This window comes from Amblyomma mixtum, chromosome 10 (genome assembly GCF_055824585.1).
Source record: "Amblyomma mixtum isolate Tamu chromosome 10, ASM5582458v1, whole genome shotgun sequence".
NCBI lineage: Eukaryota > Metazoa > Arthropoda > Arachnida > Ixodida > Ixodidae > Amblyomma > Amblyomma mixtum.
Window position 1 is genome coordinate 15,472,501 of NC_143021.1, and position 15,784 is coordinate 15,488,284.

At 52.0% G+C, this 15,784-nt stretch overlaps 1 pseudogene; it reads right to left on the minus strand.

Moving 5' to 3' along the window:
• Positions 1-15,545, minus strand: part of LOC149325193 (uncharacterized) — a 47,970-nt pseudogene extending 32,425 nt beyond the window's left edge.
• Positions 15,546-15,784: the final 239 nt, after the last annotated feature.

The following is a 15,784-nucleotide window of genomic DNA, read 5'->3' on the forward strand; positions in this document are numbered from 1 at the left end:
TTGTTTAATTTTATTTTTGGTTTTCTTTTATTTTATTTCATTTTAATATTGTTTTCACTTTTTGTGTTATTATTTTCATTTCGCGCTGCGCTACCTCCCAAGGTCGTTTTGCATACCGACATGAACTTGATGAACGAGAGCAGTCGAGCTTTTGCTCTAAACGTGTGAAGCTGTAAAACGGGGCAAAACACAGGCAGGTGTAATCAGTTATTTATCCTGTACGAGATCGCAACCGGAAGCGCGATACGGTTTCTGATACGAGCTGAACCTCGCGTTCGCACTCGAGATCGAGGGGGGACCTACGCCATCCAGAGGACCAAGCCTCCATCCCGTCAACGTCTACCTGGAAGAAGAACCGTAAGAAACCCACGAAAAAGGACGCCACCCAACACAAAAGATCACGTCAGCTGACCAGCTTTGAGCGTCCCACACTCCTCAAACACCTGCTCTAAATGTCCCCAACTAGAAAAGGACAATGGAGTGCATATTGCAACCGCGCAAAAACGACGCAGGACAAGAAAGGAAAGCACAGGACAAGACGCGGAACTTCAACTAAAGTTTACTACGGGAAAACCACATTTATACAGGAACCGTAATCACACCTGATAAACAGCCGAAACCATCAAATAACACAGGCACGAGGGCGCGCGTGGCACAAGTTCACATCTAGGTAGTTTAACTCTTTCTTAGATAAAGATACTGAAGTGGAGCTGATGCAACTGTCATTTTCTTTTTTTATGCAGTAGGCTTCGAAGATTGCCCTGCTAAGCTGGGTTGTCAATTTTTTTAAGACAATTGTGTCGCGGAACCTGGGTGTGCAATTATTACAATGGCGACAATGTTTTGCCAGTTCCCCGCCTCCCGCCAATGATTCAACAGCGGCGCAATGCTCCTGAAGTCTGACATTCAGGCATCGTCCAGTTTGCCCAATGTAGCAATTCCCACATGTGAGGGGTATTTTGTACACCACCCCCGTTTTGCAGGGAACGAACCTGTCTACGTGCTTAGTGCGGCACTCGTTCTTTTTTGCCCTTCCCTGCACCATATTGCACATGCCCGAAAGCTTTTTGGGCGCCGTGAAGACCACCGGGACATCGCATTTCATGACCACTTTTTTGAGGCGATGAGAGATCTGGTGGAAGTATGGCATTGCCACGGGTCTTCGGCGTTGCGGTTCTTCACTTGGGCTGTGCTTCGGTGGGCAACGAGCTTCCTTGGCAAGGGCTTCTATCACCGAGGTGACCATCTCTCGAGGAAAACCAGCACTACTCAGACGTTGTAACTGAAATCGCACGCTATCCTGCATTTCATGTGGGCAAGACTTATCAAGAGCAGCGCGCAGGCAGTTTTTTGCTATTCCCCTTTTAATAAGCTTTGAATGCGCTGACTGGTGGTTTAAAATACCTTTTTTTGAGCGAGGCTGGTACCTCCAACACACCTGGGTTCCGCTAGCACTCGTGACAATACATATGTCCAAAAACGGCAAGCATTCCTGCGATGGCAAGTCATGGGTGAATTTCAATCCAAAGGCACACTCACTGAAGATTTTAAGGATTCCGTTCACTACTGTAATGGACATATGTATTGTCACGAGTGCTAGTGGAACCCAGGTGTGTTGGAGGTACCAGCCTCGCTCAAAAAAAGGTATTTTAAACCACCAGTCAGCGCATTCAAAGCTTATTAAAAGGGGAATAGCAAGAAACTGCCTGCGCGCTGCTCTTGATATGTCTTGCCCACATGAAATGCAGGATAGCGTGCGATTTCAGTTACAACGTCTGAGTAGTGCTGGTTTTCCTCGAGAGATGGTCACCTCGGTGATAGAAGCCCTTGCCAAGGAAGCTCGTTGCCCACCGAAGCACAGCCCAAGTGAAGAACCGCAACGCCGGAGACCCGTGGCAATGCCATACTTCCACCAGATCTCCCATCGCCTCAAAAAAGTGGCCATGAAATGCGATGTCCCGGTGGTCTTTACGGCGCCCAAAAAGCTTTCGGGCATGTGCAATATGGTGCAGGGAAGGGCAAAAAAGAACGAGTGCCGCACTAAGCACGTAGACAGGTTCGTTCCCTGCAAAACGGGGGTGGTGTACAAAATATCCCTCACATGTGGGAATTGCTACATTGGGCAAACTGGACGATGCCTGAATGTCAGACTTCAGGAGCATCGCGCAGCTGTTGAATCATTTGCGGGAGGCGGGGAACTGGCAAAACATTGTCGCCATTGTAATAATTGCACACCCAGGTTCCGCGACACAATTCTCTTAAAAAAAATTGACGACCCAGCTTAGCAGGGAAATCTTCGAAGCCTACTGCATAAAAAAAGAAAATGACAGTTGCATCAGCTGCACTTCAGTATCTTTATCTAAGAAAGAGTTAAACTACCTAGATGCGAACTTGTGCCACGCGCGCCCTCGTGCCTGTGTTATTTGATGGTTTCGGCTGTTTATCAGGTGTGATTACGGTTCCTGTATAACTGTGGTTTTCCCGTAGTAAACTTTAGTTGAAGTTCCGCGTCTTGTCCTGTGCTTTCCTTTCTTGTCCTGCGGCGTTTTTGCGCGGTTGCAATATGCACTCCATTGTCAACCACCAACTAGCCCGCCTTCACTTGTTACATAGAAAAGGACAACACACCTTAGAGAACAAGTCAATGAGTTAAAACGGCGCCTTCAGCGCCTAGAAGCACAACGATAGCAACCATGACAGTCAGCACAACTACAAACACCAGGAACCCAAACTAGGGAAGTAAGACCCACTGCTCAAGTAGTGGCATTCCTGACAGAACCCACTAGTCTGGCAAGCTTACCAGCTGCAATTCAAACGCTCACCAGCCGGCCACAGCAGTTTGCCGCCCAGATGCAAGCTCAGATGCAGACCAGTACAGAGCTAGGGCAGGCCTTAGCCGAACTCCCATGCAGCGTCCGCGTCCTGTAACACGGCCCAGACAAGAGAGTGGACGACGTAAACAACCAAGGAGCCAAGGTATGCAGTAGCATAAACAGCATAGGTGACGTCAGTGACACAAAAAGTAGCCTCGATGGCAGCAACTACTAATACCTTTCGAGACATCCCAAATCAGTAGGAAATATGGCAGTGGAACTGCCGCTCGTTCCATAAAAAAGGACTCTCGTAACAACTCCTCATTCAGATCTCCCCTACTCCAACCGACGTCATCCGTCTTCAAGAAATAGAAACGCAATCCGCCACCCTAAAAGGCTACTACGGAATTTTTATCCGTCACCACGCCTCGCCGTGTATCTATCCAAATCCATAGCTTCAGTGGCCACTCCACCTTAGTTATCGGGATTTACCAAATATTGCTGGAAGACCTCCCACAAAAGCCGGGAAAAACAGCACCTTTGTATTAAACCTATATAGCCCAACTCGTGCGCAACAAGAACAGTACGGAAACGTACTTCAGGAATGCTCTCGAATAGCAGGAAAAACCAGCTTGTTGTGTTATGCGATCTCGACGCCCCCAAACGGCCTGATGGCTACAAATGACTCCAGGAAAGGCACCTCCCCGGTGGAAGCAGCAGGCAGGAAAGGCCTCAGGCTATCCACGGACTTTACAACCCCTACCAGAATCGGCAACAGCGTATGCAGAGGCACCACTCCTGATCTATCTTTTACGAAGAACGCTACTAACGTCACATGGAGCACCCGCGGTGAGACCCTAGGAAGTGATCATTACATTCTGAGTACAGCAATCTCCACTGCCAAGCTCAGACGTATCATTGGGGACACGAAGATCACTAATTGGGAAGCGTTTAGTATATGCCCCGCACCCGAAGGAAGGATCAAAAACTTGACATAGTGAGCACAACACACACGAAATACTAATGCTTCCGCTACTCAAACCATAAAACGCACGGCCGCCGCTCCGGAAGTCGATCGACATCTTCTAGAGTTGTAGGAGGCGAGAAAAAAGTCATAACACGTTGGAAACAGCAGAGAATTAATAAACTACTCCGCCTGCGTATTGCCTCCATCACAGACGAAGCTAAGCAATATTCCACCCACCTTGCCCAACATAATTGGATAGTTTTGTGCCGCCTTGAAAGGAACCCTCAGGACTGCTCAAACCTGGTCCATCCTGCGGTCTCATTGAATCCGACAAAGCCAAATCGGCTAAAAATCGTACACTCCAAACAATAGCTTAACAATTCCATGGGCCTGACAAGGAAGTCACGGACGTTTTTTGAACGCGTTACATTGGTGACACTCCATACCACCTTGTCCAACCACCTACAACGGTCTTCCAAACCCAACACTTGATACCCCCATAAGAATAGCCGAGGTGCAAGCTGCACCCCGTACACAGCAGCGCAACACCGTTCCTGGAGCGCGTAAAATCACAAGCGCTATTATTCGTAACCTTAGTCATGCGCATATCAAAGCCATCACTATAACTGCTCCAATGAAGAACTCTGGGTGAAGGGCATTCTACCTCAGGATCGGCGATATGCTGAAATTATCACCCTTCGCAAGCCCCGCAGGCGACCGTCACTTGTTTCCCTCTGGATCTCCCCAACATCATGTTTAGAAAAAACTGGCTATGGTTTACCTAAGGTTAAACCTGGAGGATTGCGAAAGCAACAACTGCGCTCAGCCATATATTGTTGCGTGAGCTACATTGCCCACAGTCTCGCCGTTTCGCGTGCTCTTGCACGACCATACTGCGCATACGCGAGAAGCAAGTGACGTCACTACGCACAGCTGGCGTGCCTCGCCGCGCGCGCTCGCCTTCCTTTGCTTGAAATGATCGGAGTGTAAAACGTTCACAATGCCAACGGCATTGAACACAATGAACGCCGATGGCCTATGGCTTCAGCGCTGCGTTTCTGGCACAACGTTGTCAATGCCAACGCATGCAGCGCACAGTGTCCCTACCGCTACTTAGCTTAAAGCATGGTTAGGTGTCCACTGTTCCAAGAGCGCATTTATGCGACACAATCGTAAATTAAAACTCCGCATAGCCGCTCTCACTACCGAGGCAGAAGAATACGCGAACGCGCTAGCCCGCGCGAACCGGGCGACCCCTTTTAACGACCCCAAGGGCACATTAAGTACTAAACGCACGTGATCCCTCCTACGCGCTCTCTTAGATGCAACAACCACTAAATCTCAGACACAAGTAAACACACAACGTCTAATACAACTAGAGCTCCAAAGGGCACCGACGTAAGTGGCCAACCACGGGACACTTATACACCCACATTCCTTCAGTCAGCAGATCCACCCAATCTACCTCGACCTAAACCAGAACTTGATGCTGACATCACCTTAAACGACGTCGCCGAGCACTCCTTAATATTGCCACGTATCATTGTAGTGTTTGTTCGTTCACGCTCAAGGCTGCAGGAAAGGGTGGTTATCACTTTTGTTCGTGACGCGAGAAGCGACCAGACTAATCTCGATCGTTGATCGCAGCCATGAAAGGCTGCATCTAGGTTTTTCTAGGTTACTGTAGATGATCTTTTCCTGTTATCTGGAAGTTTCCTTACCGCCTTTAAATTTAGCGATGCCGCGAGCGGCGGACATTCGTAGTTCGGCGACCGACGAGCACGTTTGTTGCTTACGCCGTCGCCGAGTGATTCAGTTATTTTGCGGGCGCAAGTCAGCCCAAATAAAGAGCTTCGTTTCCAAGACTGGCTGGTGTCTTCCTGACCACCGGACTGACGTCACTACAACGTGACATCTGGTGGAGGTGCGGGGTTGCCTTCCATGTTCCGGACACCCCCTACAAGCCGTAACGCCAGCCCTCTCAGTCATCAACCGCAGGACCTGAGTCCAGTCCACCGCGCTAGCCGACGCCTGCAAGGGGACGCACCAGAGTTCGGGAATCTGCCGGACCCTACCCGGAAGCGGAAGCCAGCCGCAACGTCTACCATGAGCTTGCCCCAGACGACGACTCCAATCATTCTTCACCAGCCCCGGGTGCCACCAACCTTCGACGCTTCGCCTGGCGCCGATCCCGAAGAATGGCTGGAGCAGTTCGACCGTGTGGCTATCTTCAACAACTGGGACGATGCCACGAAACTTAGGTACGTCTTCTTTGCCTTGGAGGGACCAGCAAAAGTCTGGTTTGAGAATGAGGAAGCTAACCTCACGAACTGGGAAACCTTCAAGGGGCAGCTTCTAAAGACCTTCACGAACGTCGTGCGAAAGGAGAGAGCCCAGCAGCTGCTACAGTCTCGCATACAACACCCAAACGAGACCGTTGCTGTGTACACTGAGGAAATGAAGCGTCTCTTCCAGCGTGCCGACGCGAGCATGAAGGAAGAAGAGAAGGTGAAGTTGCTTATGCGAGGAGTTTAAGAGCAACTATTTGGCGGCCTCGTTCGCAACCCACCGAAAACCGTCGCGGAATTCGTAGAAGAGGCATACACAATGCAGAAAACTCTTGACGCCCGAGCCCGCCAGTATAGCCGCCAGCAGTGCTTTTTGTCAGCAAGCTCCATGGACACCGCTAACAACGATAACCTGCGGGAGGTTATACGTGAAGTTGTGCGAGAGGAGCTCCGACGATTGCTGCCAACGGGAACGCAGCCGCAGCTTTCATCGCTCACTAACGTCATCCGGGACGAGGTTCAACAGGCCTTGGGTGTGACGCCAACAACCACGCAGCCTCTACAGCCCCCAGCCATGACTTACGCCGCAGCTGTGCACCGTCCTGCACCTCGACGACGGGACCCAAGCCCCTATCGCCCTCAGCCAGCTGCGCTGGACCGCCGCCCACTCGCCCCAACCCGCCCGTCCTACGAGCGACGCGCGCAGCCGAGGAAATGCGACGAGTGGAGAACTTCCGACCAGCGCCGCCCACTATGCTTCCACTGTGGCGAAGCCGGTCACGTCCTCCAGCACTGCCCATACAGAAGACTGGGCATCCGAGGGTTCTCTTACGACGCTCCACGACCCGGACCCGGCCAGCGACCAGCCGAAATCGAGGAGTTTTTGTGTCGGGAAGAATGCTCACCGCCCAGCCACCTATCACGTTCCCCGTCGCCTTCGTCTCCGCGCTTTGTATCTCCTAGCCGAGGCTACGCAGTGCGCGGACGCTCCCCCAGCCCCCGAAGGTTAAACTGAATAAAGCAGCCTCTGGAGGTGAGGTTGCTTCCGAGCGCAAGTACAAAGATCCTCCATCGACGAAAACCCAAGTCCATGCCTCAACTACGACGACAACACCGACGACAACACCGCCGACAACACCGACGACAGCACCGACAACGACGACGACGACGCGGCCAGACTTGAAACCTTTACCGCTGCCCAGTGAAGTAACGTCGGAGTACGCCCACCGCAGCCTCACTACTCGACGAAGCCTAGATCGGACACCGAGGACAACGTACAATACGAGAACGCGAACAAGTGACCTTGAAGTTACGGTCGACGGTCACGCGGTTACTGCCTTGGTCGACATTGGAGCTGACTACTCTGTCATGAGTGGCCCACTCGCTGTCCGGTCCGGCTCAGGAAGGTAACAACAACTTGGGATGGCCCGCTGATCCGCACCGCAGGTGGTAACCTGATTACGCCGTCAGGACACTGCACCGCGAGAGTTACTGTAAATGGGAGAACCTATGCGACAACCTTCCTGATCCTACAGCAATGCTCGCGAGACGTGATTTTGGGAATGGACTTCCTGAATGAACATCGAGCGATCATCGACCTTCGATCTAAGTCGATCAAGCTTTCCACGGACAAAGCCATACCTGTTGCAACGAGTGCGACTCATAACGTTGCCTTAAACGTCCTCGACGAAGCATTGAGCGTGCCGCCCCGATCAAGTGTCCTCGCCTGCATAGACACTGGAGCCATCGAAAATGCCGAAGGCGTCATCGAGGGGAACACCCAGTTACTCCTGGATCGAGGATTGGGCGTCGCAAGGGGAGTCGCTGAAATCCGAAATGGCCAAGCCCAGGTGCTGCTAACCAGCTTCACCGAAGAATACCGGCATCTGAATGAAGGTACGACGATTGCCTTTCTCAACGAGCTGCCAGACATCAGAGACATATTTGCCCTCTCCGACCAACCCGCAGAACCATCTGACCAAGGCCATCAACCCACGTTCAACATCAACCCGGCATTACCCCGGAGCAGACAAGACCAAATACGCAGTCTTCTTCAAAGGTACAGCGATTGCTCTCTCATCAGCATCGAATGTGGGACGAAGCCGGCTTGCTAAGCACCGCATTGTCACAGACGAACACGCCCGACCACTGCGACAGAGCCCCTACCGCGTGTCGCCGATAGAACGCCAAGCTATCCGCAAGCAAGTAGAGGAAATGCTACGTGACGACGTCATCCAGCCATCAAGAAGCCCCTGGGCAGCATTAGTTGTCCTAGTGAAAAAGAAAGACGGCACCCTTCGCTTCTGCGTCGATTACCGCCGCCTGAACAGCATTACGAAGAAGGATGTCTACCCCCTCCCCCGCATCGACGACACATTGGATCGGCTATGCAACGCTAAATACTTCTCATCAATGGACCTGAAGAGTGGCTACTGGCAAAATTGAAGTCGACGAAAGAGATCGCGAGAAGACTGCGTTCATCACACCAGACGGACTCTTCGAGTTCAAGGTGATGCAATTCGGCCTCTGCTCTGCCCCAGCGACGTTCCAGCGAGTAATGGATACGGTGCTCGCAGGCTTGAAGTGGCAAATATGTCTAGTCTACTTAGATGACGTTGTTGTCTTCTCCTCAAGCTTTGAAGACCATCTCAGAAGGCTTCAGATAGTGCTGGAAACAATCAAGTCTTCAGGACTAACACTGAAACCAGAGAAGTGCCACTTTGCCTACGAGGAGCTGCTGTTCCTTGGTCACGTCGTAATCAAGGATGGAGTTCGCCCAGACCCTCAGAAGACAGCTGCGATCGCAGAGTTTCCACAACCTAATGACAAGAAAGCTATACGCAGATTCCTTGGATTGGACTTTTCGCGCATCGCGGAACCTTTGACCCAACTTACCAAGGCTGACGTGCCTTTTAAATGGGAAATGCCGCAAGAGGAAGCTTTCAAAGAGCTGAAGCGCCGCTTACAGTCCCCTCCTGTGCTCGGGCACTTTGATGTAAACGCCGAAACTGAAATCCATACCGATGCAAGCAGTGTGGGCTTAGGAGCGGTCCTCGTTCAGAGAAATGGAATACAGGAGAAAGTTATCGCGTACGCTAGCCGTTCACTGTCGAAAGCCGAGGCCAACTATTCGACCCCCGAAAAAGAATGTCTCGCCATTATTTGGGCCACGTCGAAATTTCGCCCTTACCTGTACGGACGACCATTCAAGGTTGTGAGCGATCACCATGCTTTGTGCTGGCTAGCCAATTTGAAAGATCCCTCCGGCCGCCTTGCTCGTTGGAGCCTGCGCCTTCAAGAATTCGACATAACTGTAGTCTACAAATCTGGCCGCAAGCATTCCGACGCAGACTGCTTGTCGCGAGCCCCTGTCGATGCAACACCGGAAGAGGAAGACGGCGACGCTTTCTTAGGACCGGTAAACGCCAGCAGTTTCGCGCAGCAGCAGCGCTCGGATCCTGAGTTTCAAAGCCTAGTTGATTACCTGCAAGGCGAGGCCGCATCGCCTCCCCGAGGGTTCAAGCGCCAACTGTCGTCCTTCGTCTTTCACAATAATGTCCTCCTGAAGAAGAACTTCGCGCCCAACAGGACAGTGCATCTTCTTGTCGTGCCCAAATATCTCAGGCAAGAAATTATGCAGGCATGTCATGATGAACCGACTGCGGGGCATCTCGGGATTGCTCGCACGTTGCACCGCATCCAGGAGAAGTACTATTGGCCGCGGCTAGCTACCGACGTTTCCCATTACGTGAAAACGTGCCGTGAGTGTCAGCGACGCAAAACGCCTCCGACTAGACCAGCCGGACTCCTGAACCCCATACCACCGCCAACTAAGCCCTTTCAGCAAATGGGGATGGACCTCCTCGGCCCCTTTCCGACTTCGTCATCAGGTAACAGGTGGATCATTGTGGCCACCGACTACATGACCCGCTATGCCGAAGCAAAAGCGTTGCCTAGTGGTACCGCAACAGAAGTCGCAAAATTTTTTGTCGAACAAATTCTCCTGCGACACGGCGCCCCCGAAGTGCTCATTACAGACAGAGGAACGGCATTTACGGCGGAGCTGACGCAAGCCATTTTAAACTACAGCCAGACAAGCCATCGAAGGACAACTGTCTATCATCCACAAACCAACGGACTCACAGAGCGTCTGAACAAGACCATCGCAGACATGCTCTCCATGCACATCAACGCCGAACACAAGACGTGGGACTTCATTCTGCCCTACGTGATCTTCGCCTATAATACTGCCGTCCAGGAGGCAACCAGGTTTACCCCATTCCAGCTGGTATACGGCAGGAAGCCCACGACAACACTCGACGCAATGCTCCCGCACGTTTCCGACGGAGACAACCTCGACGTCGCCGCCTACCTTCATCGCGCCGAGGAAGCCCGAAGACTTGCGCGGCTTCGCATTCAAGACCAGCAGCACACCGACGCCCGACGCTACAATCTGCGCCGTCGAGACACGCATTACAAGCCAGGTGATCGTGTTTGGATATGGAAGCCAGTTCGCCGCCGTGGATTGAGCGAAAAGTTGCTGCGATGCTACTTTCGCCCGTACAGCGTTGTCCGTCGCATCGGTGACCTCGACTATGAAGTCATCCCCGACGGAACGACAGCATCTCAGCGACGCCGCACACGCCCGGTAGTCGTACATGTCGTACGCCTGAAGCCATATTATGAACGCTAAAGGAATCGAAGTTTTCATTCTCCGTGTTTATTTTCATTTTAAAGCATCGAGACGATGCTTCTTTGGAAGGGGGGTAATGCCACGTATCATTGTAGTGTTTGTTCGTTCACGCTCAAGGCTGCAGGAAAGGGTGGTTACCACTTTTGTTCGTGACGCGAGAAGCGACCACACTAATCTCGATTGATCGCAGCCATGACAGGCTGCATGTAGGTTTTTCTAGATTACTGTAGATGATCTTGTCCTGTTATCTGGAAGTTTCCTTACCGCCTTTAAATTGAGCGATGCCGCGAGCGGCGGACATTCGTAGCTCTACGACCGACGAGCACGTTTGTTGCTTACGCCGCCGCCGAGTGATTCAGTTATTTTGCGGGCGCAAGTCAGCCCAAATAAAGAGCTTCGTTTCCAAGACTGGCTGGTGTCTTCCTGACCACTGGACTGCCGTGACTACAACGTGACAATATTCGCTGCTCTACGGCGCCGGGGCCGGAGATCTTTAATAACTCACGGAGATCTTTAATAACCACTGGCAAGCTGGCACCCTCCCATCAGCCTGGACCCTGCCAGCATGCGATGTATACCCAAACCGGGCAAACCCCTCACCCTTCAAAATTTGCGCCCCACCTCTTTAACGAGCTGTGTCGGGATGCTCTTCTAGCATGTCATTCTCAATCACCTGCAACCGTTCCTAGAAACAACAGGCTTTCTCTCCAACGTTCAATTCGGCTTACGCTCAAACATCTCGGCGCAAGACGTACTTCACGCCCTTAAGGAGTCCCTCTTTTACACTAAGCGCCGTACAGCCGCTACGCGGGCCATATTGGCCCTGGATATTCATAAGGCTTTCGGCACATTAAGCCATGTCCATATCCTCACGACAATAGCCGCCACAGGATGCGGCACCCGCATATGGCAGCAGCAGTAGCGGAAACGACAGAAAGCTAAAATTCGTCGCCTGCATTTTCCAGGTACCGCCCCCCCCCCCCCCCCACCCAAGACAACCTCTAGCCCAAAACATCTCGATCCGCATCAATCGACACGAAATCCCCAAGCCATCCGAAATGAAAATCCTGGTCCAGTATATACAAACAAGGTTGACAAAATACCACGACCCTCAAAAAAGCTCACAACTACTACGCAGCAGACAACCAGGATGCTCAGCCGCATCTGCAGCAAGCACCACGGCATAAAACAGAGGGACGCAAATCACCTGGTACAAGCTTCTGTCGTCTCACGAATAGTGCACGGGACTACCAACCTCCACCTCACCCAGTCGGAAATTGCAAAACTAGAATTACAAAACGGCAATGGGTCTTCCAATGACAGCATCAACAACGCGCCTCATATCTCTCGGTATCCACAGCACGCTCCAAGAAATCTGGGAGGCACCAAGATTGTCACAGCTCAACCGCCTGGTCATCACCCGAACAGGCTAGACCCTCTAAGCAAGGTGCACCTCACAGTACCGTACACTGTCGATCAACGGACGGAACTTCCTCTATCGATCCGCAATAAGATCTATGTCCATCAAATACCCAGCAATATGCATCCGACATTTAACGCGAAGACAAGAAACGCTACAGCCGAAAGCTTGTGCAAGAAATGGGATAGCCGCCCGAAAACCATCTAAGTGGATGCAGCCGGTCCAATCCAAGGTCAGATGACCATCACCAAAACGAATCCCGAGGAAAGACTTATCAATTGCGCGTCAGTGCGCACATCCAACCCCACTCACGCAGAGAAGGTAACCATTGCGCTAGAGCTAGCTACCTACCCAAACGCTAATATACTCAGATTCCCAAAATTCCCGTACAAATATAAACAAAGGACTAATCCATGAATCAGGTCTCACACTCTTAGCCAAAAATACTCCCAATCAATCCTTAATCTTATGGTTTCCAGGGCACATGGAACACACTGGAGGGAATGATGCCGCCTACCAGCACGCCCGAGCACTCTTATGCCGGGATTCCTCCTTAGCCGAAGATGCAGAGGAACACGTTACACAGCCCATAATCAGCTTCGCCGAACACCTACAGGCCTACAGACAGGCCAGGCAGGCATACCCCACGCCTCGCAAAACTAGGCAAGGCAGAAGAACACACCCTTCGCCGACTACAGAGAGTCTCGTAACTCCACTTAAACTCCAGCAGTGGTACCCCTCACTCTACAAACAACAGTTCCCGCACTGTGGAGTAATAGCTACAGCTTTTCATATGGTGTGGGCATGCCAATTGAATCCTGCTGTAGACAGACTTCCGAATCCCAATCTGGATCAGTGGGAGGCCATTCTGCACACAGAGGACCCCGACCTGCAACAAGGACTGGTTCGCAGGGTCCACGCTGTGGCGTAGGCCAGTGGGCTGCCGGAATAGGCGGACCACCCAAGGCTCCGGAAATTGCCGTTCTATAAATAAAGTTTTCAATGAATCAATCAATCACTGCCCTCGAAAATGCCCTTGACGGATTAACGCCTCAGATGTAAAATTGTGGTCAAATCCAAGACAACCTGCTTAAGGCAGTCATGGCTATGGTTGCGGCCGCCGTGACAGCCAAGATTAAGACGTGGCTAGGGTCAAATCCCCGGAATGGAACCCTTCGCGGACGTGAACCGCCGATCAATATCAAACGGACCCATCGATCTAACCGAACCCCCGGAGTAGCCGGAACCGCTGCCGCTGCAGGGGGCTGAACTTGTGCCGGCTCTGCAAGGTAATCTCGCTTCAAATCAACATGGCTGCGTCCCCTTCAAACCCACACCACAGAGATCTCCGCAAAGACAGCAAGCCTTTTCCCTTGTACAAGAGAACTGTCGAGGTTTCAAAGAAAGCACCAAACGCACCCCCTTAAGGACGTACACCGACAACCTCGAACAACAACGTATCTGTGTGGACACCTGAGCCGCGCCGTAAGGGAAGAGAGGGAGGTTGGAGAAAAAGAAGAAAGGGGTGCCGTAGAGAGGTCTTCAGAATAATTTCGACTACCTCGTGACCTTTAACATGCACTGACATCGCACAGCACACGGGCGCCTTTTCGGATCCGCCTCCATCGAAACGCGGCCGCCGCGGTCGGGTTCGAACGCGGGTACACCAGCTCGGTAGACGAGCGCCTTAACCACTGAGCCACTGCGGCGGCATCCAGGGTGGAAATTTGTCCGGCCTGGAGATTCAGGTAGGGAAGCGTGAAGAGAATGCGGCTTAGGACGAAGACATGAATGAGACGACATAGGTGATGCTCCTTCATGCCCCGGTGGTGTCCAGAAACGCGGTGGATTAGGCGAGATATCGACAACGTAGTCTATGTTTTTCCCGTTGTTCTGGATGTGGAGGCCCAGTACCCGGAGAGCGTTTATCTCCGGGATGTACCGGTTTTCCCCTGTCACGGTGATTGGGGCTGTGGTGCAGTTCCGGTTGTGTGGCATGGCTGCTATCAGTGCTAATGCGGTCTTGCGGCAACTGCAGTCAAACTCTTACATCTCACCTTACCTCCTTCATCGCTGTCACCCTAACGTGGCCCTCTGACTCTGCTCAACATGTGGGGTGGCCAAGGCCACCTTCATTCACTACTCGCGGGAAGCCCCCACCCCATAGCAGCTCCCCCAGTACCCAACCCATCCCTCTCCTCTGCAGGCTGCTCAACCAGCTGGCCAAACATGGATAGTGAACAGAGCTCTCCGTGAGGCGTAGTCCCGTGGGCTCTTGGGCAAACAGGAGCTCACCCTTGAGGAACGTTTGTTCCAATTAAAGTTGTTCGTCCTCCTTCCATCAAATTTTTTAATCTCATCCGTCCACCTAACTCTCAGCCGCCCTCTGCAACTGTGAATCCACTATGTTACCCTTAAAAATCAGCGGTCATCTTGCCTTCGCATCACATGCCCTGCCCAAGCCCATTTATTCTTCATTTCGACTAGGATGCCATTATACCGCGTCTGTTCCATCACCCACTCCGCGGGCTTCCTTTCTCTTAACAATATTTCTAGATCTGTAACAGAAATGCGCTGAGTATAAAAGAATAAGACGATACAGGACTCGACGAAGCGGAAGTTATTTCCCTCTTATTTTTTTTCATGACACATCTTTATTTACTTTTAAAGCAAGGTGTGGACGTGTCAACAAAGCCGAGGCAAAGAATGTAAACAAAAAAAAGAGTAGACATAATAGGCAAGAAATAATAAGTGCACACTGAAAAACACGTGGTCAGACACACTTTCAAAGTCCTCCGCAGGCGCTGAAACAAAAGATTTTCTCGGGTCCCGCCACTCTTGAGTATCAACGTCAGTAAGCCCTGTTTCCTCACCCACTTTCCACCTCTCTTAATTTTACTCAGATTAGCACGTCAGGTTTAGAGAGCGGTGCATCTAGCCGGGAATTTTCATGCGGCACATCACACTACGCAGCACGAGGTCGGCGACCGCGAGCGGCGTCCGAACTTTGTTCCCGCTGAGAGACTGGCTTTGGGCTTCGGCGGCGCGGACAGAGAGCTGTGGCAGGCGTTACCTGTCTGGCGGCTGCGTCGACGCTAGGTATGGCGGCCAAGCAGCGTTGACAGCATCGTATGAAAGTCTTTGGTCCAAGGGGACGGGTGCCCCGAACTTCGCAGCACCATCCCAGGAGCGCGTGCTCTCGAACGTGCCTCGCTCAGGTGATGGTGCAAGACTTGCGAGAGCAGCATTCTGCGTGCAGCCACTTGAGCTCTTCGTAGTCCTTCCGGATGGCGTTCATCTCCTCGATGTCCCTGTGCAGGTGGTCGTAATTCTCGATGCACAGCTGGCGCAGTTTCTTGAGCATGGCGCTCTTTTAGGCGGCCTCCACGCGGGGGTTCTCCAGATTTTCCTCCAGGTGCTGTATCCGCGACTGCATTTTGGTCAGGGTGCGCGAGTACACCTCCTTATCCATTTCCGGTTTCCCCACAAGGTTCCTCCTCAGCTCTGGCAGCTATAGGCTGATGTCGAAGAGCCACGGAAGCACCCTTATTCTGAGACGGAAACACTAACTACTTCCAAATACCTATATTGCTTCCCTCTCAT